Source organism: Anser anser (assembly GCF_964211835.1).
Source record: "Anser anser genome assembly, chromosome: 12".
Lineage (NCBI taxonomy): Eukaryota > Metazoa > Chordata > Aves > Anseriformes > Anatidae > Anser > Anser anser.
In genome coordinates this window covers 16,018,746-16,044,466 of record NC_139733.1, presented here as the reverse complement: position 1 = coordinate 16,044,466, position 25,721 = coordinate 16,018,746, and the positions used below count along the sequence as shown (strand labels likewise).

At 40.9% G+C, this 25,721-nt stretch overlaps 1 protein-coding gene across 4 annotated transcripts in view; it reads right to left on the bottom strand.

Annotated features, from left to right (window-relative positions):
- The window catches only part of PTPRG (protein tyrosine phosphatase receptor type G), a 407,047-nt gene that overhangs the window by 156,807 nt on the left and 224,519 nt on the right, over positions 1-25,721 (bottom strand). Inside the window, exon 1 of one of the 4 annotated variants that reach the window (XM_083795087.1) lies at positions 20,426-24,509. The exons of the other annotated variants lie outside the window; for them this stretch is intronic. The gene's annotated coding sequence lies outside the window, so the exon portion shown is untranslated. Of the gene's footprint in view, positions 1-20,425; positions 24,510-25,721 lie in introns of those variants that run through there. 4 annotated transcript variants of the gene reach the window in all.

The window sequence follows — 25,721 nt, the reverse complement described above, 5'->3', positions numbered from 1 at the left end:
GCTAAATAATGCCTCAGTTTAATAGCACATAGCTCTTAAGAAATGAACAATTCTAGGGACTATTAAATCTTTCAGAAACTTAACAAAGATAGTGATAAATATGTTATACTCCATTTTAGCCCTTGTGCAGATGAGGAATAGGCAGATTTTTTCTCACCTGTTAGCTGGGCTTAAAAGACAACTCCTTGGAAAATCCGGGGGTAGCCCTCCTACTTGCTCTAATACGGCAGGTATGGAAATTTATTCCTCCAAACATTAGCAGAGGTTACTTAAGAGAAAAATTAATACTCAGACTCACAGGGAAAGCTATATTAGGAAAACATAAAAAAGGAAGAATAACTGGGTGGGACAAATAACACTGGGCAGGAACTCCTGGAAATGCCATAATCCTCGCAGATTAACTGGCGAGGAATAATTGCTCTGTCCCTCCAGAACGTCCCTCTGTCATTTTAGGGACGAATTGCCTAGGAGAAAAATACAGGGAACAGAAAGAGTATTAAATCCCAACTCGCACCAGTGAATCGAGGCATGGCTGGGGAAAGAGTTTTCAGGTGAACCTGCCTTTTGTAACACACAAAGGTCTAGAATATCAGGAAAATGCAGATCTCCTGTTTGTATAAAATGTTGGCCTTTATTCATGGTCCCTAAAGATATTTTCCCTAAAACCTTGCCTGCCTGCGTATTACTTACTGCTAATAAAAAAAACTGGAGAAAGAAATTTGCATTTTCTGGTCTCCAGAGGTCTGTGAACACAGCAATTCAGAATGTTGCTCCACAGAGGAGAGGGTTGCCATTTCACAGTCAAAAGCAATAGGGTGGAAGCAAAGGGCATGAAAATACTTGTCTCCTCACCCTGACATCACTTCACCTCTCAGGGGCGTTCAGAAGTCTTTAGAGATTACAAGTTCTCCAAAGCAAACCGTATCAGATGGTGTTTACCTTCATGCTAAGTTCACTCAATGTCCCAGCTTCATTTCAACAGCAGCCATCAATAAGACATAGAAGAGGCCATCTCTTTATACAGAGAAGTCAAAATTACTGCAGGAAAGCCAATTTGTAGCAGCTGACTATCTGACCCCCCTAATGTGAAGTAATTTCATCATCATTTGACAGTGCATCATGAAAAGCTCCTCTACTTAATTCTGCTTTGAATGACGAATGAAAATAAGATGAATGATTTGATAACTTGGTGATCAAAAATTTCCATTGTACTTTCTTCCTCGTTAGAAAAAGTTACATTAAAAAAGAGAAAGATTAATATGGAAGTGCCAGATTTTAAGCAATGATTGAGGGCTTTACATAAAAAAAAAGCTCAAAAAGTAAGGACAGTGAAGTATTTTTAGGTGTGCAATAAAACACAGCATTTTAACATATATATATGTCACTTTGGGTTCAGCGTGCGATAAATTTCCATTAGTACCTCACTGACAATTGAAGCCTGGCTGAATACTAAATAAAGTTGCGTGGCTGTTCTGCTAAGCCCCGTTGTGCCAAAGAAGGTCTGAAAAACACAGGAAAAACAGTCTGCGTGTGAGGTTCGGCCATGAATACTTCTTCGGTGGTCGCTATCGGAACTGAGCTGAATACGGCCACCCAGGAGCACACTCCCACAGCACGATGTAATCACGTGGCTTGGCCTTCAGTCTGGCCTTGACCTTGACTTGTGAAGGATTTCTCTCCAAACAGCTATATTATACCTAGCTTCAGTTTCTGTGGATCGTTAAGTCATCAAAAGAAACAGAAGCAGAAGCTCCCTCCTACCCTGAAATTAATTCAGATTCAATAAATTAGTAAGATAAGTTTCTGAGCCTCATATGCAAGAGGCCTCCTCTGGTGCTGTTGTATCTCAACATGGTGGTGAGACCAGCTGGAACAAAGCTCTGGTGTACAGATAACTCTCCTTTCAACCCTGTCTTACAATTACAGTGGCTTCATTTTTCGGATGTCTGGACCCGCCACGTGAAGTTTAAGACTTGAGATTTCTGTATTACATGTTCCTCGGAAAGCCACGCTTCCATCTGTAGATGTTCAAAAGCTGGTAACACTACCAGCCTCCACACACACAAAGATCACGCCGCTTTTACTATGTGATATCAAACTTAATCTGCTAGACAAGTGCACAAATGTTCATGGACACGTACACGGAGTCTTTCCTCTATTAAATTACCTTTGCAGAACATAAAGCGTTTGAACGTGTACAACCTGACAAATCCCAGATGAATGCAATAAATTCTAAACAATTACTCAGCACAACCAATAGGCTGAGGTGTGCCGTCTTAATTATATCACCTAGACATTTGTTTTTTGCAGCCACACAGATAAAACACGTTTAAAAAAATGCTATGTTTGACGTGGATCAAACCTCAGAAAGCTGGATGCTGAAAATACGCAGTCGGTGCGAGTGAGGCTCATTGCAGGAGGCTCAGTTTGAACCCACCCAAGTGTAAAGCACTCAGACCTGAGACAGCCTCCGTGCCTGGTATTTGTACAGTATCCAGCGCTACGGACACAGAGCCTGGTTCAAAAGATGCTACAACCACAGAAGCCACCAAACCACACGACTTCTGCACAGTATTTTCAGCTCAGATGAAAGAACTTTGAAAAAGAGGCAAGAATTACTTCTTGTGTTGGATTTTCTTTGGCCTAACCAGATACGCAAACTTATCTGGGGAGAAGACGGTTTAAAGACTTAATGCATAATGTAACAAACTATTGGAGCTGACTTAACTCAGGTGACATTTCCTCCTCCCTCCTTCCACATCACATCCCAATTACAGTCACAGATCGGAGTTTGTAATCACTATCATCTTGCTCTTTTCCATGTTAACAGCAGCAAGGCATAAATAAGGATGAACTTTCCTCCACAGTAATAATGTCAGGCATTTTACTAAATCCGTGATATAAAGGAATCTCACCCACTGTTAGATCCTCCCTATCACAGGCAGAATTTTGTCGCATTTCACCAAGAAACAGTAGTTATGTGCAAATAGTTTTAAAAGTTTCAGAGCTTCCACATAAATAAACACACACAAACGCCCACAAGCTTAGCGAAACAATAGATGCTTTTTCAGCAGGATGCTGTGAAAAACAATGTTTATTTCCCCTTAAATGCATGAAATTACAATCACTGATTGTTAGACCACGACAGTCTACTTGTAAAACTCTGCGAAATTTTAGCTGTTTGCAAACTAGTCTTGAATGCCTTCTGAAGGCCTTTGTTAATACCCATCCCCAGAGAAGATGGGGATAATGCAAGAACTCTGCCTGTCACAAGAGCAAGTCGATATTTTAACACTCAGGCTGCCATACTGTTCATGCAGACTTCACAGAGAGCCACCAGAAAAGTTAGCTACACAATTTTAAGCCGATAACAGACCAAGATAAAGGTGTATACCTGGAGCTTTGGTTATTTTTGCCTTTATTTTCTTAGTATTCAAGATTGGCATCCTTGTGACTCCAGGGAAAAAAAAACAACAACAAAAAAAAACAGTGACGGGCAGGGATTTGTTTGACCAGACCTTATGTTCTCAGATTCCAAAATTTGGCTTTTCTAGCAATCATAATTAATTAAAGCAAGATCTGAAGAGAAGTTGTCAAGTGACAGCTCTTTTTCACTTCCCCTCTTCCCCAGGACTGACGCTATTCACTTAGAGCAGGTCTACACGAGAACACCTAATCTAATCTGCTCAAACCTCAGCAAGACCTGGCAACATCTCAGCTGGAAAATAGTCCTAAAATTAATAATAATAAGACCTTTCAGTTTAATGCCTTGGCTATCACAGGTCCATAATGATGCACTTTGCACAAATCACACTGAGACACGGGCAGCAGAAGTGGAACAAAGACAGGAATTAAAGCGGAGTCGTCACTGCCCTGCAAACACAGCCGCTTTAAATGCAGAGTTACATACCAAGCGGCCAATTTTATTTCACAATTCAATCTGCTTTTGTGATGCTTGATCTCAGTCTTTGCTCATGCAAAAACATCTTAAAACAATTCAGTGGTAGCAAAGGTTCATTTTCTGCTCTACGTATAAAGATAAAAATGAGTTGAGACTTAAGGGACTGTAAGACTGAGGTCACAGGGCACCATTTCTGTTTCCCATCATTTCCTACTAAGTAGGAAGAAAAGAATGAAAACATTAATTTGTTAAAATCCAATTAATTACAATTCAATTTGGCAAGCCCTAACATCGGAAAATTTCTTTCCTTTTCTATCTTGTAAGTTTTTAGAAAAATGTTAGGACTCTATGATTGATGGAAGCTTCCAAGCTTTTAAGTAGTGGATACTATAACGTTTTCCTTAGATAAATTATTTCACCAGTGTGAAAGTGTTAGTTCTAATGAAATGAAATAGCCTTAATTGGTTGTGATGGGAAGTAAACCCTGAGATAAACATTGCATAAATAATTCACATCCTTCCATCTGGGGAACTTCTTCCTGAATTGAAAAGAGTCTCCAAACTGAAATGCAATACATGTTATTTTAGCAGCAGCTAAAAAAAAAAAAATGCAGACTTCTTCCAATACACTGCATCTAGAGTGGAGAGCATCTGCTATTCTAGAGCTGAGTGCATATTTTAAGACCCGGTTTTACCAAGCTATTCTGATTCAGGACTGGAACGCTTTCTCCTAACACAAGGTCTTCCACAGAATGGGTCTCTGCCGATGCTGGATCCAACTTTAGTACCTTGATCTATCTGGGAAAACTCACTTTTCCCATGCTGTCCTAACCAGAATATGTAAAAACATTTCCCTCTCTTTCCATATACACCATGCTGTGACCAAGGAAGCACCTAAAAGACATTTGAAGGTAGAAATGGTACTCTTTCATACTGGATTATGGTATTATGACCCTAATGCTCTTACATTTGCATTTACCACTTGTGACTTGAGGCCATGATCTATTTTTGGCAAAGGCATTCTTGGTGGGTCCCAATACGTACCTACCAGCAAATTCTCTGCACAATTTGTGGTATCTACTGCACCCCACGCCAAAAGAAAAAAAAAAGGGGGGGGGGAGACACACACATATGGAAGCAGTGAAACTGCAAAACTCATTTGCACTTTTTGACTTGATGCTATAAACTTCACCACAGAGAACATAACCAACCATAGCTTCCATGGGGTGATCTTCAGGGGTGTTCTGCAAATGAAGCCTAATAGCACATCGCAAGCCATTTTGCTCTGATCACATCTCTTATCCAAGGCCAGCTGCTGACTTTCCCCATGTACTTGAAGGAAACTTAGACAGTTGTGCAAGCCACTAGAAGTTCTTCTTTAGAGGTCTCAGTCAGGAAAGCTCAATAGCCCCTGATGGACACTGCGTAGGCAGCTGCCTACTGGAGTTAAACCCTAACAGTATGAAACAAAACCCTCTTAAGTGAGAGCACAGTATCTATACATAACTTCATATATGCATATATTAAAATCAACAAAAATATTCTTGAAAACGAAAGCTGCTAGAGACATACATGCTTTTTTCTGCCTATTACACAAAATAAATATGGATGCATAATGAAAGAATATATTATGCTTGCTTATGTTCATCATCACAATTTTTATAGGATCAAATCAAACAGACAATGGAAATGAGTTTTGCAGTTTCACTATGCCTTCTGGTTATCAAGTGATAAAGTTCCTTGCTGATGACCATTTTTTTCTCTTTTAATGCAGACTCCAAAATAAACAATTCCAACACACAGAGGGAAAGTTTTAAAAATACATTTTCTTCTCTCTTCGCAAAAGTTGACAAACAACCCCACTTGCAGCACAGGGTGGGATATACTTTTGGTATAGGACTCAGTCAAATTGTTTGCTTTTTCTGCAGCAGAAATCAAAGTACCTTGGGACTGGACTCAAAAGGCAGAGTTTACTCAGGGCAGGGGAAGAGAGGGGATAAAAAGAGGGAAAGAGGAATAGAAGAAGGGGAAAAAGAAGAAAAAAGGAAGCACTCCACACTCAGTCTCATTCTGCAGAATGACTCTCTCCCCAGACCAGAGAAAAACAATTGCTTAGAACTTACTTTTAATGTTAAGGGCTATTCAGGAAATGCATTTTTTTTTTTTCCTTTTCTTTTTTTTTTTTTTTTTTTTTAATATTTAACCATATAAACAGCAACTAAGATGGAATTTCTTATTAAGCATTTTTATGGTTACAGCTACTATGCTGCTGAAAAAGCAACTACTTATAAAAATAAAGCTAATATTTATGGGCAGTGGAGCTCAGGAAGGGACCTCTTTTATAAGACACATTTACTGTAACAGCCATCGCAGCTGAATCATGTTTTTGCACAAAAGTGAGGGTTTCTCTAAACCCAGGCTAACGTTTAACAACTTTAAGCAAATGTTAACACACGAAATTAACTTCCAACAGTACTAACAGACAGAAGAAAAAGGACCAAATCTGTGAGGGGCCGATCATCCTCCCATGTGTAAGTGCTCACGATAGGGTCAAGAAGCAGGGAACATCGTGACCACCACAAACGCAGGCGATCTGCAAAGCTGTGGGGCAGCTACAAATCATGGCCCACAGGACACCCCTCCGCCAGCAGCTGCAGCCCTGCTGAGTCCAAAAGTCCCCTCCCCGATGCTGTCCCTCGGTTATCAAGCACCGGGTACAAAACCTCATGTTTTACAGCCACTGTGAAGTCCACACGGAAAAAAACACGGGCCTGTCTCCAGGAGTCACGTCCTGCTGCCCTTCTCCTCTCCCAGGTAACCGCTGTCAGCCTCATTTGTGAAAACTTCTGTTCTGCGGCCCTCATTACCGAAAGACCTAATTACAGAGGTAGGGAGCTACCCTCGCAGCCCCAGATGGCATGACCTTCAAAGCACGAGTTCAAGGTCACACTTTAATTCCCCCCCAAAGTCCCCAAGACGATTATTCTACAATGTATGCACTAATCAAAGCCATGTTTCAGGATTTGGCAGACAAGCTGTTCTGTCTATCAGAATAACTCGCAGATGGTATGTATGTGACACAACATATTCATCATGTTATATTCTTAGCATATGCAATTTTCCCCATTGCTAAATTTTCCTGCATTCAGCAAGGGCTCTGAGAAACTGCTGGTGCCTTGGAAGAGATACCCTTCCAGACTTGTCGTCTTTAAATTAGCTGAATAAAGAAAGAATCTAAAGGTTGAAAAAACTCATTCTCCTGTGTAATTGTAAAACATATTGAATTTGATTTTTTACCTTAGGTACTATTTTTCAGCTTTATTTTGTTGCTCATGTTTGTTTCCCGCTCCTCAGTTCACATATTGTACTTCCTTTTTACTTGATGCGTGCCATATTGCTTTAGCTTTTGCTCTTACTTCTGCTTATTTATGATCTTTTTCGACCAAAACCTCAATAAGATTTGCTTTAGGGACTTTTTTTTTTTTTGAAATCTTTTTTCCAGGTAGTTGCATGCATAAGTGAACCATTAAAATTGAATCAGTTCAGTGAATCAAACTGAATGACAACGAACTAAAATGAGCAGAAACATGCCTAAAGCAACAGCAGATTACTTATTTTACTTATTTGTAATGTTGCTTTCTTTTTTCCTCTCCTCTCATTCTTCTGATGAAATACAGAAGCTTCTTTTTTTTTTTTTTTTTTATATTGGGATGAGTTTCCAATCCTGAATGCCATATAGTTTTTATAAAGGGTAACACACAGAGGGAAGACGCATCCACACAAGATTAGGTTTCTGATGCTGGCCCAGCAACCTCTTTTAAAGCTCGGCATCTGGAGGAGTCAGCCAGCAAGCAAAGGCAAGAGCTCATGAAAATAAACTTCCTGCTCCCACTTTCTCTTACTCCTTTTACACCTGTCTGTCATTTAGTCCCACTTTGCTTTTGTTTTACAGCTACATGAAGACAAGACACCTCTACGGCTGATCTTTGTTTTGTATGGTGTGCCTGCTTGGATTAGGCCTCGTTAAGATTAGGACAAGAGTTAAGAGAAAAGTAATTGAAAATTAGGTTCTCCATGTTGGAAAGAGCAAACCAACAGCCAGCACACAAGCTACCATGCGTTTTGTTAGAGAATGATAAACGTCACTGCCATAATCTGAATTTTCTGGTGGTTTTCAGCATTTTAACTTTTATGCTGAAAGCCAAAACATTAATAAAGCAAGTGAAGTAGTCGGCATATAAGTCCATGAACATCAGTAGCAAGGTTTCACGTATGTCACTCTGCAGTAATAAAAGACTTCATATATAGTGCTAGGACTGCATGTTACTTTTTTTTTTTTCTATGGGAAACTAAGGACAGGAATGCAAGCAGAGGAGAAAAATGAAGGCAATTCCAATTAATCATTTCCCCGGTGACATTTTAATGCATTATTGTTACAATTATTCTGACGTCCTCAAAGGCTCATCACACCAGCTTTTTCAGACTTCATTTTTCACTGAGTGAAATTTTAACAAGCAACCTTTCTGAGAAGTTTTTCTCTCTGAAGGGGCAATACCTGTTCACCCCTCTCCTTTGTGGGAAACAGGGCTACTAGATGCACTGAAATACCTGGCGTGTTATGCTACAAGGGCCTCTCTGCATTTCCTTGCATTTTCACTGGCTTGAGGTTTTCTCTGCTTTGCTTTCTTTCTTCTTCATTCCTCAATGGCCTTCTTAAACTCTGCATTTTCAGAAGCCAACTTAAAATACGGCAAGACAAAATATATCAGCCAGGCTGCGGGGGAAGGAGGAGAGGTGTGGGTTTTCTTTTTTTTTTTTGGTTAAGCTCTAAACTTGCTTTAATATTTTTCCATTTTACAACTTATGAGTAAAATAACCTCTCCTGTCTCAGCATAATTAGTTCCCCAGTCCTGGCATGCCTAAGAGCCTTGTGTTGTTTGGGGTGCTGTTTGCCAGGGAACACTTAATATTCTCATCTATCACATGAATCAATAAAACGCAACCCTGTTTTTCACAAGGTGGCAGTGTATTAGGAAGAGTCATATGGGCTGAGTTAATTTAAAAGTAATAGACTGAAATTGTCCACATTACTTTTATTGAATTGACAGAGCAGGTCCAGTGCTACTACGGAATTAATCCCATTTCATGGAATCACAGAGCGAGGCTGTAAAAGTCACTGGTTTATCTTAAAATATAATAAAAAGAATTTAAACTCAAGCTCTCATTTTTACTTCCAGAATATGGAGGTTTTTTTAAAAGACACTACTCTGGAAATAAATTGGAGAATTACAGTTACGCCATATACCCACTGGGCTCAATTCTTTATCAGAAGAAAGGAGTCTCCCTACTGATAACTAAAAAGTCAAAGCCTGAAAATTAACTTCAGACATCTTTGACGTGTGCAAGAAAAAGGTGATGTTCCTGTAAATTTCCTTCGTGGAAGGAGAAGAATCCTTCACAGGGCAAACGATCAAGGGCTTGGTGACTTCAGGAAGGTGCAAGTCACCACTGGATGGAGAGGAAACCCAGGGTCAAGGGTCCTAAGTTAGGGACTTTGGCTTGGTTCACTTACCTGAGCTGGTCCTAACTTGACAAAACAAACAAACATGCCACAAAATCTCCCCCAAACTGAGAGCAAGCAGGAGTCTTGGTGTTAGAATGTGCTGGGGGCTTCCTGCCTGCAAAAAAACCGAGTCTTCCCCTCTCAAGTTCTGTTTTGGGTCTTTAACATGTACTAATATTTTGTCCTGAACAGATTCATATAGCACATGAGATGGAGGAAGCACAGTGCCAGGGAGAAGCATGGTGAGCACTGCAGGGAAGAAGCACTACCTGGATCTGTCTCAGCAAAGCAGACTTCATCTTTGATAACGCCTATTTTTAATCATTAGTGGACCCTGGAAATCCTCACCGCAGCGTATGGCAATGTGCTCATTACTGCTGCGTCCCCACACAATGCCCTGAGACTGCCCCGTTTTCCTAAAAGTTCAGTCCTCAAATTGATAAATTTCCTCAGATGTGAAATTAAAATATTCAGCACCAAAATATATTTGCATCCAAGAATACATGTCATTTCTCAGATCCTGCTATTTAAATCATTTGACTTTGAGTGAGATATGGGAGAAATTTAAGTTTCAGTACATTTTAGTCTCCATCATGTCAAATTTACAACCCTGGAGTAAATCACACTGCCAAGACAAATGTCTTCACTTAAATCAGATTTGTTGCTTCCTTCCATACTTCAGGACATTAATAAAATTGGAGTTCATAATAATAGTTTCATCCTTAGCGTGCCAGCAAAACCACAACAAGTTCACCCTCCACATATGCACCTCTCTGGGTTAAGCAATTATGAGCCCCGGTTTTTATTAGAGATGTGAATGTGCATGCATCTGACTCAAATTCTTACAAGTGTTCAGCATGCGCTCAGTCGATCCAGATATACCAAGGTGTTTTTTTTTTTTTTTAAATGTCTCCTCTAAATGCCATTCTTATCTTCAGACTTCCTGAAGATTGGAGGCATTAAAACAACAAAACAGCTCTCAGGGAAGGGGCGAAGGCACCTGAATGCAAGCGAAATGGCAGGAATGTTTACAGCTCGCTGAAATTACCTGATATTTCTCCCCTAAGTACAAGAAATTTCTAACAATTGTTTTTCCCTGTCATCTTTCCAACACCTCTGACATCTGCTCTCTCAAGAGAACCAAGTCCCTCTTCTACTTCTGGATCTGATACACAATTATACGAGCTGCGACTGATGAGGATTACAGACCCAGTCCCTCCAGCAAAAGCAAAGGAGATATCGTTCGTTTCCCCATTGCAGCACCACCCTCAGACTCTAGCGTTGCTGTAATACTTATATGCAAGATTATAAAGCGGACCCCCCACTGAGGCACACAGCAATGAGACGGGGTTGGCAACAAGAGTATTAATTGCATTCACGCAACAGCAGTTCACGGAGCAGAAATCTCAGCGCATACCAAAAAAAAACAAAAAAAAGACATCATGACATCACTTGAAGCGCTTTTTTGACCCACTAACCATTATTCCTAAACCTAAAGACAAATGCAGATGGGGTGAGTGACACAAACCTGGATTTCTAGCAAAGGATCAGGAACACGAATGTGTCTTCCTAATTGCCACCCATTGCAAGCCCCTTTGACACATGTGGCTCCGGCATTACATATGGCTTGTCAAGAGCCCTCCGTAATGGGAGGCACATGTCAGTGGAATGTTGCTGGGAGCTCTGTGTGATTCAAAACGCTTACTGCAGCATTATTACAGTAATCTTTCAGCGTGCTTTTACTCCCCAACCTCTCCCCATTTTAACAAAACAATCCTAAGCCTGTATTAACAACAGGGTTTAATGAAAACCATACATTTCATGATGAGTGTTTGGTCATGCATGGGAGATTTGTTTAGGATCAGGATCACTTCGCTCTAGGAATATGACAAGAGATTAAATCATTAAAAATGTATAGTCTGTAATTAGTTTATCATTGCCAGAATTGTACGAATATTTTCCAACATAAAACTGATGCCACCAGCAAGAGATCATTTTGAAAGATCAACGTCGCTGAGATATCTGAAAACAGAGTAATTAGGAGGCAGCATGCACACTATTTTCCTCTGCATTATTTCTTTACACACATGTATCTGTTTCATATAAATTTCTACATTAAAGCAACTCTTATAAACCCAACCAGCGATGGGACAGATTCTGAGAGTCACAGAGGCAATATTAGTGACTGTCTTCACTGACATGGTGATGTGAGATTATTCTGAAGCACCACCATCTTCCGAGCCTGCAGGATTTATGCTAACTGCATATTTCTGGAGAAAGCAGCACAAAGCGCCACAAACAGGATCTTGGTATTAGTTAATTATGGCACTGCAATATTTTCACCGGAGGCATTTTAGAAAAACTGCAGTACAGTGATGCTGTTTGTATTGCAATAGTTAAGGTGGTTTCAGACCATAAATTATAAACCCCATTTTTCAGAGTTTATGACAGGGCTATAAAAAAGGAACCAGCCTTAGCCAGTTTTCTTTTATGACATAAAAAAATTAGCTATTTGAAAGCTATACATTTATGCATGAGTTCAATGGTTTCAAATGATTTTCCCTTCCCACACCCTCCTGTTTGCTATACACATAAAGACATGGCCATATTTGATGGCCATTCTCCTCTTCCTTCATACTGTGCACCATCCCCTCGCGCGTATTACCACCTAAAATCAGGCACTTTTGTTTTTCAGTAGGAATTCGTAATCTTATGTGAGTCAGCATCCCTGGACAACTCCCTGTAAGTATTTAGTAAGGAAATATTAAAGCTGTCATTTTCAATATGAGGTTCACAGACCCCTGGGGGACTAATTTAAAGGGGTCTGGAGAAGATAATTAAGAAGAGTCAGTCTCCTGTCAGCAGGCTTGAACTCACTGGAAACGGGCCTGCATTTCAGCAGGAAAGTGTTTAGGAGACTCACCAAAAAAAAAAAAAGCTTAAATACTACAATGGCATAATATTACCTTTTTTTTTTTCTCCTCTCACCAAGAAGAACATGAATTTAAAGCAGCACAGAGGGTTGATACCAGCTTCCAATGAAGAGTTTATTCAAAAGCAGATGGCAACCTCATAGGCTCAGAGCTTACATGCCAGCGGCCGTCAGATGCCTGCTTCTAAAAGGACTGGTGTATTTGCACCATATACACTCCTCAAACACCAAGGTCTCCACCTCCCCAAGCCATCGCAGAGCGCTCTGTCTCCTGCTTACAGTGCCTTGCAGTCAAGCAGGGGAAAATTTACCAACTAAACATCCTATTGAGTTGGAACTGAGTTACTTTCTGGATCTCGGTTTCTTTGGAGTTAAGTACTGGAAGAAGAAAATGTTCTATACTTTTAATAAAACCAGATTCTGTCCTTGTCTCATCTCACCCATCCTTTGTACCTTTGGACTGTGGTGGGACAAGCTGCCTGGGAGAGACCTTCCTCTTTGTAGTTACTTCCTCATGTAGGAGAGCTAGGCTATGAACACACGTACATACCAAAAGGGTATGCAATGCCAGAAATGGAGAAGGCTCTTTCTGGACCAATACATGTGTTGGTGCTTGTGGACTACTTGTCTTTCAGAAACCGAGGAAGCCACCATGTATCAACCACCACGTACCAAGTATTAGATCCACATGACAAGTCACTTTGCAAATGGCATGCAAGATCCTAAGTCACTTACACACCTTTGTACGTTCTTCCCGCTGCTCATTAATATTGCCAAAGCGCTCTGTAATATTCAGTTGGAAAGCACTATAAATGCAAAATGTTCTACGATAATCAAGCAAGTCATAGCATACAATTTGGTTTTATACGTGCTTTTCATACTCATAGTTTTAAACAGCTCTAGGCAGCAATTAGTTTTTTCCAGATAAAACAGTAGGTAACAGTAAAAATATAATCATTTTTCCTGACCCAATAGCTGATCACTAAAGAAAACGAATTCAACTGACAGCTAGGCAACCCCCGTTCTGCTGAACTCGGATGAAATACAGTATTTTCCCTTCCTCACAATTATGCTCCCACAGCTAAGTACTCTCTCAGGCATTGCCTACTCAGAGCTACCTTTACATCCTCGCACCCAGGGGTGCCGCAGCCAAGCCCAGCCAGCCTTTCACCTCGCACACCCAAAGCAGCCTCCTAGGGCGGTGGTATTTCACTACCGAAACAGCATCAGCACAGGTACGTGCTGCACCTGCACCTCACAACAGTAAGCAATGATGCTCGGTTGTCGTATCGTCCCTCAGTCAGTGGAGGTCCTGCATACCCCCAAGGAGGTGCGCTTCAGAACCTGGAGCACGTTGGGGTGCCAGGCTTGGCAGGTGCTCTCCTCTCCTGCCTGCTGGCCCCACGCATTCAGCAGAGGTCTGTGAGAAAAGGCGCTTGGCAGATACTGGGGGAATAAGCTTGTTTTCAGAAGCCACATCTCTGCTCCCACTCCCTCAGCTAGTTACCTGAGATAATAATGCCCATGCTTATGTGGGTATTTCTGAAGGGAGTAGCTGTATCCATTAGTCAACTTGTGGAAACACTTCCAGTTTAAAAAAAAGTAAAATTACACTCAGCAAGAAAATCCTCCTCTCTGTTGTGGCAAATGCACAACTCCCATTAACACTAATGAGACTCACACATGCTTTGAGCAGGGTGAAGAACCCCTGAGTGTTTGAGTAGAGCAATAGCCTATTGTACAGAAACACAAAACTATAGAAACAGTAAAACTGATCACCCCAGGCTGACACTGTGTCACCAAGATTTTCTAGGTGAACAAAACAACCTTAATTTATACATAATGTATATGTATGCATATATTAATGAGACAATGTAGAGAAAGATCACTTATCAAATATTAGTCAGAACTTCTTGAAAGGGATAAGATATTTCTGTTTGAACCGCACTTTAAGTACTTTAAATTGAGATACCGAAACCTCTTCAACATCATTAACCTGGATTGAAAATAATCAATAAATAATCATTTTACGTGTAAGTATGAAAGGCAAATGTCTAATACATTACTTGTGAAACCCTTTTCTGTACTAATGGTTGCCATAACCTAAGGGATCGATTCCATTATGGATATTTACACAGTGACCTATTAGGAATACACGGAAGTATCATTTTTTACATTGATTATCCATCCTTAAAACAGATAGTAATGTATACTTAAATGCATGGATTGCAAAAATCATTTTTAACCTTTATTACATACTCTTTGTTGAAAAGGAAATCGTTTGAGCATCATGGTATGAAGGACACAATTTCAATTTATGTATTAAGAACAGAGGGCAATTATGAATGCATATGAGCAAAAAAAAAAATCTTATTTTTAATAGTTGGGCAAGCAAGTGCTACCCAAAAAAATATAAATGTTTGTAATCTGAACCCACACAAACAATACAGACAATTGCCGAGGAACCAGAAAATAAATACATATTAAACCTCTACAAATTATATCTCCTTTCATGACTGCCTGAAGCAAAATCCCCCCTTCTGAATAGCTCCAACATAAACTAGCATAAGCTTTAATAAGTATTCCTGATGCTGGAGGCCGTGCTTTTTAATTTGACAGACTTGTCCTATGTCAAGCTTCCACTAGTTCAGTAAATAGTAGGGCTACTGGGGGAGATAACGGCAAATCCGACCAGGAGCCGCGGAAATCGCCTAGAGGTTAGGCAGAAACGCCGAGGATGAAAATGGCCGCCGGGCACTTCCCGCCCTTCCTGACAGGGCTGCCACAGCCGCTCTGCGGGCCTCGTGCTGCAGCACCGGTCATCTGGGCCACCGGAGAAAGAAAAATCTCCTCTTTGTGCCTTAAGCGCAGGGAAAGTCAACAGGGCACGCAAGCAGCTGGGAAAGAGCAGCTGGAAACCAGAGCAAGTCAGTCAGAAAAGGCTCCTGTTGAGTCAAAGGCTGCCGGCAGCGCTGATGCTTTCCACCTAGAGAGGGCAATGGTGATGAAATACTATAGCCCTGTCAAGGGGAAATAAACGTTATAAGCCTGACAATGATGATCACCTTTATCTGGTTATATTGTACAAGTGAGGTCTGGCTGTCTTCAGGTTAGTTTTACAGCTGAAGAGGAGAAACTGCTGCTTTTATTTGGCAGTAAGTCTGCACAGAGCTTCCGCTGGGAAAAGCAAAGGAAAAATAAACTAAAACCTCCAAGTACATTTAAAACAAGCTGTCACTAGGTTAACCAAGCCCCAAAGAAGGCGCGTAGTACCCGCTCTTAGCGAATTCACTTAGTGATTATCAAATCAATTTAGTGATTCACCGAAGTGCCCGTCATTGGTCAGGGCTGTCGCCACACCTGTCAGCAGAAACCAGGCTCCAGCTCCACTCTTAAGGACACTACATGTGTCAAACTGAAGGTCCTATTCAAATCACAGCTTCCTGCCAGTTCTGATCTCCTCTTCCATCTTTCATGCCACAAACTGCTTAAAATGAACAGAACCTACAAGTTTTTAGAGTGCCGAGCTTCCCCCCCAGCAGTGAACCCGGTGGTGGTGTGACAGGGATGGCACCGGGCCCCTCGGGCTGCCTCAGTCAAGCACTCGGCAACACCAGGAGATGGGGCAGGGGACATCCCTCCGGGGTGTTCACAGGGCAGCCGCTGCACATCTTTCTAGCGTTTATCAGAAACTGGAATTTTTGTTGTCACTGCTGTTAGGTAAATAGGTCTGTTTTCAACTTGATCTCCACCCTTGCTAGAGACGGAACACTTACACTGTACAATCAGGGAAACAACGCTGTCCTGCTGTACATCTCCTGTCCTTCACAGCAGCGCTCATTAACAATGAAATTTCCAGTACAGTTTAAATTCTTTCAAAACACACACATCTGGGGCAATCTGGTGAGTCTATACAGAGGAAACATAGATCTAAATATCCCTCTGTATTTACATATATTCACAGATGCTGCTTATCTTCATGAGTATTATTTCAAGCATGCACACACTATATTTCTGTGTCCTGGGGCATGCATCACAATCCCACAAATAATTCCCCAGGATCTAAAAAGATGTGGAACAGGAAGATACACTAATGGAAAGAAGCAGCATTAGGTTTAACCCAGTGACATTTTGGCATTATTAGCTGCACAAGAGCCTCGGCAGAATAGCAATCTACAAAAGCAAAATCTCTGCTGTACCCAGCTCTCCACCTTTCCCCACCACGAGGTCTGCAGAGCCAGCACCATGGAAGTGTGTTTTGAAGTACCTCATGTACAAAACTCCTTGCCATGTAAGCACTGCAAGCTCTCAAACCTGTTCTGTATGAGGCTTGAGTTTAATCTTTTGAGCATCCTATCTTTTTAAAGCGTAAGCAGATTAAGCTTACTGAGCATCCTTCTTCAGAAATCATGGTAGATACATTAAAATACAGTAAATGAAGAGCTGATAAGACGGTAATGAATGCATTATCTCAAATCCCAGATTGCTATAACTTTACAGAAGTAAAGATGAACCTAAGAATAGACTTAAAATACTGTTTCAAGGATAAGGTATCGATGTATTGATCTTATGAGTGCTATTATCAGATGGCTATCTCTTGGTGTTAGGTGAATTCATTCACTGCTAGAAAAACATACCAAGTTGTCAAGGCCCAAAAATTATTCTTGCTAATTATTTCCCTTCTTCTGCCCTTTCCACTTCCACCTTCTGCCAAATTATTCCTTGCAGCGTTAGCACAACCAGAAATGCTTTCCACTTCCATCTTACTTAATCACAATGGGAAAACACCTGAACTTACTGCTAATAATGCAGGGATCACATTTGGGTGTTTGGCTATCCCTATACTACAAAAAGAATAGGAATGAGAACATTTTGTTAGAAAACAACACGAGGAATATCCATTTTCAGTTTTGACCAATTTGGGTCTCGGTCTTGCTACTACTAAACTGACTGATAAATCACCATATGGTTCAGTGGGAGGGCTAACAGGCCTTTCATAAATGGTATGCCAGCAACAACAGCATGTAGCTTTCAGCATTACTTAGTAAACAGCATGTGGTTTAACATCAGTGACTGGTATGACTGAGGGTATCTACTTTGGGTATTTCCTCCAGGCAAAGGCCCCTAAAAATTTTCCTAGTTAAACTGGGAGCAAGAGAAATAATAGACAAGGTTGAGGAGAAAGACACAACTGAGGATTTGAGGACGGGTGACTCCATTTATGTTCAGGAAATAATGGGTTTTATTTTTACTCTCTTGAAATTTCATCTTTTGAATGTAGCTCATTAAGCGAGTGCTCACATTCCTGCCTCCCAAACAGAATGAGACCTCTCAAGCAAAGAATTTCAAATGAATCTTTTTTTAAAACCTTCCTGCTATCTCCAATCTCGTGTTCTGAACTGGATGTAATGACATTTCTTTTTCTTAAGGGATATTATGGTTCTGCCTGGTATGTGCCACCAGAAGATTAAATGTGTCACTCAACACTCAGGAAGCCACCCTTTCCTCAAGAGCACTAGCTACGGTAGCACTAAGCTACCTACGAAGCTCTGGACCTCAGAGAAAGGAGAAGAGAATTTCCTCCTCAACCAAGGCGATAAACTAAAGAAAAGAGGCTTCCTCTTCTTTTTGGATGATTTCTGTCATTCTGGCTACTCATCCATGGCTAGTTTTGCATTTTAAAAAGTTAAATCTGTCACTCTCTGGGAACCCTTGAGCACTGCATGCAGGCTTTGATCTCTGAATTTATCATCTTAGTTGTAGAGATTGCCACCCTGCAGGAATGGCAGGGCTTGACGTAGAAATAAAAATCATCTGAAATCAACTGAAATCACCCTTTCAGCAGTCCAGTTAAGTTGAAAAGCAAATGCAGGTGGTACTGCAAGCATGAACTTCAAAACACAGAATTCAGTTAAAACATCTATAAAGACAAAAATGACAAAACTCGAGTAATTTGACCTATCCCTGCCACGATCTAATCCCGAAGCACTCTCTCCCATCCATAGCGAGATGTGTGATACATCTTGTGCTGATGCGTATTTTTAATTCTCAAGTTGCATCACCACCCAGGGTTAAGTAAGGAAGGTACCTCTTGTCTCTCCATATTTTATCCCATGTCTAAGAGTTTGTTCAAAACTCAAATTTGCCCCCTGTCCCAGAGAAGACTAATTCATCCTTAACTTATTCAGGAGACAGTTTCCATCTTCTTTTCCCGGACAATTAACAGCCCCCTGTGGAGTTACTAACAGTCTTTTGGCAGACCAGGTCCCATTTTCTGTGCTTGAATAAACTATTAACAAACTGTTAGCCCACTGCAGGGGGAAAAGCTCTTTCCCACCTGGTAATGCTATTTCTAATTCTGGTGGGAAGCCAAAATTCATATTTCTTACAAATGTGTATATCAGGAACTATGTTTTAATAAGAACTCCTGAATAGTCAATGGACAACGATACCCAAGCCCTCTTTAAGGGATACTATAACAAAGGTTTTCCTGCGGAGGGAGCGAGCAAGCTGAAGGCAGTGTGAGCAGGAAACAGAAAGGGCTGCTGATTTCCTGGAAATACGAGCCTGCTCTGCCTGCTCTCCAAGGAGAGAGCGTAAAGCAAAGTCCCCTCTGAGGACAGGCAGCCTGGATGGGATGGTGACAGAAAAGGACATTATAGGCCTTTTGAGGCATGTACTGAAAAGCCCAGCTAATTAGAGAACAAAGATTTTTGCTTATTAAGCTGGATAGAAAAGTAGGGAGAGAGAAGACACGTATTCTGGGATATGACTGTTTTCCCCAAATTGCTTTTTCTTTACAGAAAGATGAGTGCTGTGTGTCTCGAAGCATGAGCAAACACATACCTTTTTCAACCACTTGATTGTTATTTCATTTCTACCAGACAGTAAACACTTGCAGTGTTTTAGATCCTTTTTCAACTTTTGTTAACCTTCCCATCCTGTCTGGAAAATACAATGCCTGTGAACTGGGGAAATAACAAGGGCTACATTCATATTGCTGCCTGATCTCTTACATCATGTGAAGCTTTATCATAGAAAAAACAAAGCAATTCATCCCTGCAAAGCCTGCGGTTATAGCAGCAGCAGCACTGTTGCATCCCAGAGCAGGAACTCCACTGGGGCAGGCGCTACACAAACCCAGTGAAGAGACACTCTAAGAGCTTTTAAACAATATAAGAGACAGCAGAGGGATTCAGGTAGGAAGGCAAGATAGAAAGTAAATACAATAATACTGATTAGCACAGTCTGCAGTGAATGCACTTCACAGCCTGCCTCACCCCAGAATTAAAAACCCTTTCAGCGACCCTTTTAAAATCTCTTTTTAATAAAATTTTTTTTGGACCTATGAGTAACAGGCAGCAAGATGTGTCTTTCTTTATGGTTAATGCAAGCTTTTGATCACCCCTTAGAAAATACTTCTTGAACATGGTAAAACAGAAAAGAATAAATGTTCCAAGTCTTCTAACTGGAAAAAAAAAATCTGATGCAATTTATTCTCTTGGTACAAAATTACAGCAACTGCTTAGAATTCTACAGAAAAAAAAACAACACACACAAAAATGCAATCAGCAAAGCACCAGTATAATAGACAATTTAAATCATTTCCTGCTTGCTTCCTGAAATCATGATTAACATTGGTGAAATCTATTCCCACTGTTCGAGACCCAGTGAAAAGGCTTCCATGGGAAACATTAGCAGACAAGCTACCAACAAGTCTGCTAACCACATTAAGGGTTTTCTTGTTTGTTTGTTTTGCGCGTGTGTGCACCAAGGAAACATTATCACTTCTTAACACATTTGGTGTTTTTTTTTTTTGTTCTTTTCCCACGTTACCTATCTTTGCTATTTCCAGAGGTCCTACTGGAATAGCTGTGAAGGATCTCACACCTCTAGGGGAAGATGTTCCAAAGTCCCAGGACTGTCAGACTTGCCTCAAGGAAAGAGGCAACACCAAGCACTTACTGAACCTCTCGTGTTTTCACATAACACCATCACCGTTGAGGTAAGGAGTCTTGACATGAACATACCAAGGAGAGTTCCTGCTGAATGCCCCCCGAGTCTATCGAAGTCTGCCTGCCCCTTACACCCAGGGCCACACAAAGTCACAGAAAAGCAGATCTCCTCACAATGTCGTGCTTTGCCTCACAGAGGCCTGCCAGATATCCTCTGGTAGCCACCTGACACGGTGAAGCAGCAGAAATAGCTATCACCTGCTGCCTTCCTCCTTCCCCTCCCGTAATCAAGTAACTCTTCCAGAAGACCAGAATTTAGCAAGCTCCCACACATACTTTTTCCCTATTCTCACCACATCAGGTGCCCACAGTGAATGATGTTAAACTCAGTGGCCTAAGTACCCGGTAAGTTCAGCACGTAAAGCTCACCTTTACAGCTGGGGAGAGACAGTCCCATTTTTCTAACTTAGACAATCCCACATTTCAAGTAACAATCCTATTGAATCTGCTACCTTTCATTAAAGTAGCTCTTATAACTCTGTCAAATTCTCCAACCTTTGTATTGATTTTTCTCCTATTCAAAATAACTCTCCTTTACAACAAGAGCTGGCTGCCAGCCTCTTATCTCTTATTTTCACCCCATCTGATCCTCCTTCTCCTTGTCAGTCTTGCCAGATTCCAATTAATCATGTCGAAAATCAGGGATTTATGTTAAGAAGAACGTACAACTCTTAGCTCATCATTAGCATACTGTAATTGCAGTGTAGTGCTACTGACTCAGACCTTTTCAACAAGGCAGTGGAAATCCTTTGTGGAAAGCAGGACATTCCCATCAAACATGAAAAGAATATCTAGATGGTGTTACTGGATAGTTATTTCAAAATAAAACTCTGGATGCATCGTAGCATTTACAACGACTCTAGAAATTACTGGGGCCTGGCAAGCAGCAGGAAGATGCAGCCATAAAACCAAACTGCTGTTATGTCCCTAAATTTTGTCTGGGTCTCTACACGAACAGTCCCACAGGCTAACCCCTCCACTAAACATATTTTAATTTCAGACCATCCTCTCATGTTTCTTCTTAATTATCAGAGGGCATTCACAGAAAAGATCAGCCAGATGGAGACTAAATATTTCACTATTACAAGATGAAGCATTCTGCACTAAAATGGAACCCTGATTGCAATAAAGTCATTAATTTAAGTCTCAGCTGATTCTCCTGTCAGTATATGGGAGGAACTGAAGACAAGTGTGGGGAGCCAGTGCAACAGTTACTCTAAGGAAGATAAAACAGTAAAACTGTTAGAAGATAATGCTTGACTTGCCCAGCTCACAGTCTTTACAGTACAACATGACGGAAACTCGGCCAGGTGCTCAGCCAACATCCATGTACTTCTTGTCTTAAACTTACAGCACACCAATTTCCTCATGATGAGAAACCTGAACTAGTTTTAAAAGTGATGAAAAGCACAGAGGGGTAAAGTCTGGTGGAAGGTAAGGCTGAGCAACATTTTGGGTTTTTTAGTATCTTGTATATTTCGAGTATTTTGTGGCTATCTAGACCATAGGGGATTGTGGAGAAAGAGGGGACAGAAGATTGTAAGAAAAGACTTAAAAATCCTGCAAAATGACAGTTTGAAACAAAAAAAAAAAAAAAAAAAAGAAAGAAAAGACAAAATAATTAAATTTGAAAATCCTCAAGCCACCTCCATGTCTGAATGATTAAGTTGGGGTACTGTAAGAGATGAAGACAGAATAAGCAGTGTGTGCTAAATTCCCCGAGCACTCTACAGCACAGACAGCACGGGTTTGGAGCCAAATCCTCACTCAGTTTCACCAGCACATCCCCCATCAAAGTCACTGGGAGCTCTAAGTATCCCCATATAACTGCGGATTTGGTCCTCAGAGAGAATATTACAGTAAAATTACTTCAGACAGTCTAACTCTCTCCCTGTGATATATTCCCAATGGCCCTCTTTGGGTCCTTCCATCATTTATTGACTTCTACTTTGCTACATCCTGCCAGATGGAAGCAAGGAAATTTGAAGAGCAACTAGTAAACGGAATATAAGGAAATAAACCCAGCACTGGCTCCCTGTTTCACAATTAGTCTTTACTTGTGCTTGAAGCCAACACCAGAGATCTTTGCAAAATTACAATTACCAGATATGCTGGATGCCAGAAATAATAAACCTAACTGCAACACAGCAACATAGGGTGCTAATTCTCTCCTGGAAATCAAGAAAACATACTGTGGTCTGTTCTTCTTTTAACATGTGGGAAAAAAAAAGTGCACACACAAACCTAAGGACTTAAAATGCAGCAAGGTAAAACTTAAAACTTTGTTAAAACTTAATGAAAAAAGCCCAAATCCTAACATTAAATAGTAAATATCCCCTGCCATCCTCAGATGGACAAAAGCCCAGACAAATACTGTAGATGACACTCCAGGGATGATACGAAGACCTAGCAGCCAGGATACACCCCAAAAATATGAGCTAGTCTCGGTTTATACCCTGTAATAAAGGCTTTTGGGCACTGGGTATCATCTACATGGGTAGATGAGGAGAGAGCAGTAGATGTTGTCTACCTTGACTTCAGCAAGACATTTGACACTGTCCCCCACAACATCCTCATTGGCAAGCTCAGGGAGCGTGATATAGATGAGTGGACAGTGAGGTGGGCTGAGAATTGGCTGAAGGGCAGAGCTCGGAGGGTTGTGGTCGGTGGTGCAGAATCTAGTTGGAGGCCTGTGGCTCAGTGTCCCCCAGAGGTCAGTACTGGGTCCAGTCTTTACTGTGAAGGTGACAGCTGGAACAGGTTGCCCAAAGAGGGTGCGCAGTCTCCTTCTCCGGGGATATTCAAAACCTGCCCGGACGCGATCCTGTGCAACGTGCTCTGGGTGACCCTGCTTGAACAGGAGGGTTGGACCAGATGATCTCCACAGGTTCCCTTCCAGCCTCAACCACTCATGACTTTTCTTCTACATTAACGACATTTACATTATCACAGACAGCAGACAATCAAACATGAGAATTTAAGTGTTACAATAAGAGGTAGGATAATGAACGGTGATAACCTTTGGCAAGTAGATCTGAGCATTCAAATTAGAGCAAGTAGCTGTAGATCCAGACAATGCTGAAGTTAGTATGTATAACTCAAAGGGAAAAGGAAGAAAATCAAAGAAGGAGTGAGAACAAAGATACCACTAGAACATGGAAATTCTTCTAAGGAACATGCTTAAAGAGCAGCAAGAATTGTTAATGCAGAAGATTGTTTATAATAATTTCATGAAATGAATCAATCAACATAACATAAGAGCTCATTAATCAACATGAAAGGGTGCTAGCTCCTCATTTTCTACTGGAATGCTTTGTGGGTTGTTTTTTATTTTTGGTAGTAAAAAAGATTACTTTTTTGATTTTGTTTTGTTTGTTTTTGTTTGTTTGTTTTTTGTTGCTTTTTGTTTTAAATGGAGAACTAGAGTTCTCCAAAAACATGCATGCTGGTGCTTGTGGGTACAAAATCACATCGCTATTTCAGAAGCCAAGTTGATGCTCCTATTACCAATTTGGCCTAGACAGTGCAAGTTTGTTCATGTAAGATTAAAGGGATGAGGTCTCTATGGCATATTGCAGTATGGTCCTTGGAATAAGATTCTCATTTACTAAATAAATTACTGTATATTACTGTATAATGGTGTTCACATTATAACTGACAATTAGCGCCATTAAAGAGAAAGCTCATAAACAGCCAAAGCTCACATCAAATTAACACAGTCATGATTAAAATCACTCTTCTGATTTCTGCTCTTCACAGAAATAATCAGCATTTTGCATAAAAATGAGTGCGAAGCAGCTCAAAATCACAGTTATGCTGGGATGGTGGTAGTGAACTCCGCCAGCACAGCACTGCCACGTCAGCTGTTTGCCTGCCTGTGCAGCTCTGAGCGCTGGGTTTCCCTCCCGGCAGGGAGCCCGCACGGCGAGCCCTGCCCGCCGCAAGCTCGGCGCAGGCAGGGCTGGTAACCGGCACGGTGACGCTGGAGATTAAAGTCTGCAATTACTCCTCTTGGCTCTAATGAGGGGAACCTGGGTTCTCTCCTGGCCTGAGGGAAGCTCTTCTTCTTTATTGTAATTCTGTCACTTCGCCATTTAAATGGTTTCTAGCGTTTGCATGTTCATTTATACTGCTTCGACTTCAGAAAGAAAAAGAAAACCTGAGCAATTATAATGGAGAAGAACAATAACAAAATACAAAGGAGTCAGCAATTCATTAAAATTTAGAAACTGCAATGTCAAAAACTTTTCTTGACTTCAAGAAAAAAGGAGAGAGACTTTTTCTAAACTGGCACAGAGCCCACATCCTCATTAGGATTTGCGCTCCACTCGCCCAGCAATGCGCTAATGGTATCGCTTTAATCTTCAGCATCGCAGCACTAGCTTTACGGTGCTCACCAATGATGATGCTGAAATGGCAAGAAGGAGGAAAAAGGAAGCTTCAGGCCAATGCTGACCAGCGATGGTATCATGAACTGGCACCTGGCCGTGGACAAAAGCTTGAGACACATGGACATCTCTGTTCCTGAATGATACTTCAGAGAAAGCCAAACTTATAATGGCTTCATAAGGATCATCAAGGAAAATCTGATCAATAAATAAGTGAGACCACATAATGAAGGAAACCATTTAGAATACCATTACATATGCCATGGTTTGAAAAGGAATCACAATATGCTGCATATGCATAAAAGTACTGCAAGATAATATGCCTTTGATCCAACATGCCTTTAAAGTAGGAAACAAAAAGGACATTCTCATATATCTTACCAACTAATTTAACATATAAATCACAAAAAAATATGATCCAGATGGGCTTCAATGAAGGAAACCAATTAACGTAGACAGCCTTACCATCTGACACATTAGTTGTAATAATAAAAACCAAACAACATGGTCAAACAATAATGCTCTGTATTATATCTGACATTTCTAATTAGTTTCTGCATCCTCTTCAAGAAAAAAGACTACCAGCAAGCAGTTTGTTTCCCAGAGGAAAAAAACATCTAAACTTCATGTGTACAGAGCAAAGTCTATGGATGACGCTGATCTATCTGCGTTCCCGTGGGATGTGCTTTGGAACTAATGCGCTTTGCATAGTCCACATCTGGTTTCCCAATTAGACTCTGAAAATGTTTGCTTTCAACTGTATCACCACTGCAACTGCTGCAGGCCTGGAGTGCCAATACCTGCACGCGCTCCTTAAAACCTTTACCTGTGTCCAGGGACCCAGAACAATCAGAGAGATTTGGGCTTCGGTTTCTGTAGGATGGGATTTATTTATTTATCCTTTCTCCAGCCTTCCTTCAAAA